Below are 4646 nucleotides of genomic sequence, written 5' to 3'. Positions count from 1 at the left end.
TATATATATATATATATATATATATATCCTGAATAATTCACTTGAACGATACACGTTTCTACAAAAAAATGATTCACGTTAAATATATGAATCACTATACAAATTACTAATCCATTCTCGCGATTAACGAATCTGCGCGGAAACGACAGACCGATATCTGCATCCCGAGAGAATTCTTGCATGGAAAATTTCTTAAAAATACGATCCTAACCGACTCCTCTAAACGCTCCACGTATATAAAAGAATATATACGTATATATAGTATACATAGGATAACGCTTGAATACATAATCGTCCATATAAGCTCGCGAGACGATACGCAAGAAGTATGAACGTGGGTGTACGACCCTGGAGGACGTAGGCTGGGCGAATAGGCGACTCGCTTGCTTCGTGCCTTTTATGTAATTCTCCCCTCACCCCTTCACCAGGCCAATCACGGTCACGTACGCAACGTTTGTTTCGACGAGACCGCAAAGATGCGACAGAAATGACTTTCCTCGGTCCGTTTTCGAAGGGCGGTTGTTCGATGGCGGAGGCGCGCGCGATCGGGAACAGATCCGTTGGTAACACGGTTGAGAACAGGTACCGAATCGAGAGACGCCCACGATCGCGAGAAACGGGCCAACCGATCGAACGAATATCGCTTATCGAGACCGTTTCCTCGATTACGTTATTTCTACGAGACGTTCGACGTACGCGCGTTCCACCGAATTCATATAATCACGCGATAGATGTCGTGCGATTGGTAAGAAAACGAATTGGAAAAAAAAAAAAAAAAAAGAAAAAACACGTGCAAAAAAAGATAGCATAAAATTATTCCTGCGCTTTTTTATTCCCATTGCGAAAATTCTCGACGTACGTATCGATATCATCCCCGCGATGAAAATATTAACATATATCATCGCATTATTTTTTTACCGTTAAAAATTCTTGGAGGCGAGACGAAAATTCCGAAATGGAAAAACCGAAGAAATCGGGAAGCGGTGAAGAAAGAAGCTTTTTCAACGAATGATACGGAGGAGAGCGAAGGCGAAGAGAGGAAAGGAGAGAGAGAGGATCCTGCCTCCGCCTCCTCCGGTTCTCGCAACTATACAACGTGGAGAAGAGGTCGACGGGTCGGCCGAGAGAATCAATAGTATTTTCTACGCATTCGGATCGATACCGGGTTCCGTTGCTTTCGCGCGCAAATCTCGATATACGAGTGTATATGTACACGTATATACATTCCTATATACGCGCGATGCGATCGTATACCTATAGCGAGCGCGCACACTGTACGTGTATTCATCGCGAGCGTTGTACATTCTTGTATATTCGGTATAAATACGCGGGATACCGATGCACAACCTTGCACGACCTTGTTAATACCTTGAATGAATGGTTTTCACGGTGAATGGCACGTCATCATGGTGCAGCATGGTCACACACCAATGTGATACATTGAGAACGATCGCGATCGAAGATTTCTGAAACGTCGTGGCGCGCGATACGTTTCGATACGTAGTCGCCTCCCTTCGTCTTTCGACATCGACTCGACTCAACCTCGACTTCCCGATAAATGGATTACGTAACGAAATCGTGCAAACTCTCGGCCGTTTTATTAAACCGGCCGTAGAAAAGTGGAAGTCGCTACGCGATCGACGCAGCCATGAAAATCACGATGGTATTTATCGATCTGCCCGCGTCCTTCGACCCTTTTTCCACGCGCTTCTCTTTTGTTTCTCGTTCGTTAAAAACCGTCGAAAACAGGGGGGGGGGGAAGGGGGAAAGAGTCGGAGTTTCGTGTAACGATTGCGTCATACGCGGTAAACGCGGGAAAAAAAGAAGGAAAAAAAAAAAAAAATAACGAGGATAGACCGCGGTAAAAGGACGTTGTAATAGACTGAACACGTTCCGTCTATTCCAAAACAAATTTTGACCCGTAATGACGAGAATGGTTTTAAGCGAGTTAGAGGTAGAGTTTACACGGAAAGAGAAATCGAGAAATTTGTCGAGAAGTTGTACGAAGTAATACTCGTGTTTACTCTTGTCGAGGAATTATCTAACGTGATTACGTCAAAAATTATTGAATCAGCTGTAGTAAGTTAATTCTTCCGTAGATATTAATAATAATCTGTTTGGTAATAACTGAAGAAATATTTTCGATCGATAGTTTCGATCGAGACGAAATATATATATATATATATATAGATATCACCGCGAAAGATTAGCAAATTTCTAGCTATTCAATGAACCGTGCATGAAAGTCGATCGAAGAAGGAAACGAGACGAGAGGGGATTGAACGCAAATGAAGACCGTGACAGTGTACACAATTGCGTTCCTCGAAAGGTGCACATACAACCAGCATCGAACCACCTCTCTTAGTTATATTTGTTTAGTCGCGCAGGCACACGGATCGGATCGTGTTCGACCAGTTTTCGAGCGAACACGAAAAAACCTGACGCTTCTATACACAGGGTCGTCGCGTTAACGAAACGAAATATAAAAGTGGTCTCTTTCTTTCTAAATTGGCGATCGAAACGTCATCGTCGATTCCATCCAACATATATTCAGGTTATCAACAACGGGCGGCTGTGGAAAATACGCTCGTGTCTCTATTTAAGCTTTAGCAATGAACACTCTTCGCGGTATAATTAAGCCGTTAATTACTTCCTATCCTCCCGTATCATTCTTCTCATTAAAGGCGGTATCATGATGTTCTAACGTGTGGAAGAGCGGTCTCTAACGCGCCGATTAACGAACGTTGTGTTTCGCTCTAATAACGGGAAATCGAGAAATTCGTTGAATAGGAAGCACGAAAGCGAATCGTTGGGGATCCAACGATCACCGTACACCGTATTCGTCGTTCGATCACGCGTGCGATCGTGCTACACGCGGACGATAAAACTCGATTAAACGATATTTACGACTTCTCTCTATCGAATCGAGTTGCACGACAAAGAGACGTCTACGACGCGAATATAGTTTTGTCTCTCTATACCATTGAAACATTTTCATTCGATAGATAACGTTCGAACGAACGACGACGATTACAAATCGACTAAATGTTGCACAATAATAAATTACCAGCAAAGAGCGGAGAAAAGATGGGAAAGAGCGCACTCTATCATCTGTACACGAACTTCGTTCCGTTAACCGTATTCCCTTAACCATCACGGTCACCACCATCATTATCGACATCGTCACAACTTCGAATTCTTATTTCGTCCGACGTCATCGTCGTAACCGACCCTATTGTTCCTAGGTTATACACGCCTATGTATATTCATCGTACATAACTACAAAGCCGTACATAACTATGCGGGACAAAAACACTTGCGTACTTGTATCGCGTTGCTACGACTGGTCACATGACACGCACACATTTACCCACGGAGTACGTCCTAGGAAACGAGACGTTGATTTCGTCTCCTTCCAACGTTTCAGTTGACCCCGAAAACGACCAAGTTTCCGCGATGAATAGAGAAGAGAAATATCCTCGGAACGAGCGTCGCAACGGCGGAAAGAATCCGTATATATTTCCTGTGTGTATATTTCACGTTACGAAGATAGGAGAAGATAGGACAGAAGAAGGATTCGAGAGTTTCTCGGGCGCACGGAACATTTCACGGCACGCGTGCCCGATCGTAATTTGTGTTGTAAACAGTACAAGATGTGGGCCATCATCGATGACACCGCGAGATGTTGCGTTGCGTTGTACACACGTTGCCACGATCTATGCGCGCATGCGCACCCTAGCACGCGCACCAACACCAGCGTAACCGGTAGCGACTAATCGAATCTACGCGCACATACGTGTAACTACGAAACACGTACACTCGTGCACGCACTGCCTGTTGCTCACGCACGTGCGTGGCTGCAGCGTGTTCGTATGCGTGTCACGCATACGGCTGCGCTACATTCTCGCGTTTGTGACGCGCACACGTCCTTAAACCGAGGATACATGTATGCGTTCGTACGTGAGTGTACGCGACTCGCTCCTCTCATGGCCACGCATTGCGTAATCAGCACCAGCGGCAGAGTCACGCCGAGGTACAAAACGAACGACAAAGCGCGGCAAATACCGCTGCGTTTCGAGAGCCTGAAATCCTCGCTCGTCCTCCCTGTCTCGCTCAGTTTCTCGGACTGTCTCTCTCTCTCTCTTCCCTATATACCATTCTCGCTCACTCTCTCTCTCTCTCTTTCCTTCTTTCTCTCTCCACCCTGCCCCCGTCACTCTTTCTCCGTTTGTTCCTCTGCTTATGTGCCCTCCCCTTGTTGGCTGGCCTGTGCCTCCTACCTTTTACTGTTTCGACGCTTCCGCGTATAGAGGATACGGGTATACGTACTCGCACGTTGCATGCACACGCCTAAGCAAGAGTTAGTAGTCGTGTTCTTTACTAGGCATTCTGGGATCCATTAATAGCGTTTAAAGACGATAGTTTTTATCCTAGGATTATTCTTGCCGCGAATCAACCGAGAGATACGTATCGATAGAGAAGAACATTCCGCTGAGTCATCGCTCAAGGATGTACGTGTCAGTCGACAAAATCGTTCCTTCGCAAAGAATCTACGGGCTGGTCACGCCGTGCAACGTCGTCACGCTGGCGAATATTTTTCCGTTTTTCTCGGCCGCACGCGAAATCAAGCACGACCGTAATAATGC

The 4646-nt window shown here is 45.5% G+C and overlaps 1 protein-coding gene across 4 annotated transcripts in view; it reads right to left on the bottom strand.

Annotated features, from left to right (window-relative positions):
- LOC102670569 (protein tramtrack, beta isoform) overlaps positions 1–4646 on the bottom strand; it is a 23817-nt gene that overhangs the window by 11126 nt on the left and 8045 nt on the right. Inside the window, exon 1 of one of the 4 annotated variants that reach the window (XM_006613473.2) lies at positions 1369–1649. The exons of the other annotated variants lie outside the window; for them this stretch is intronic. The gene's annotated coding sequence lies outside the window, so the exon portion shown is untranslated. Of the gene's footprint in view, positions 1–1368; positions 1650–4646 lie in introns of those variants that run through there. 4 annotated transcript variants of the gene reach the window in all.

The sequence above is a fragment of the Apis dorsata genome, unplaced genomic scaffold (genome assembly GCF_000469605.1).
Source record: "Apis dorsata unplaced genomic scaffold, Apis dorsata 1.3 scaffold_150, whole genome shotgun sequence".
NCBI classification, from domain to species: domain Eukaryota; kingdom Metazoa; phylum Arthropoda; class Insecta; order Hymenoptera; family Apidae; genus Apis; species Apis dorsata.
Note: the sequence above shows the minus strand (reverse complement) of the source record. Positions and strands in the feature narration are given on the sequence as shown.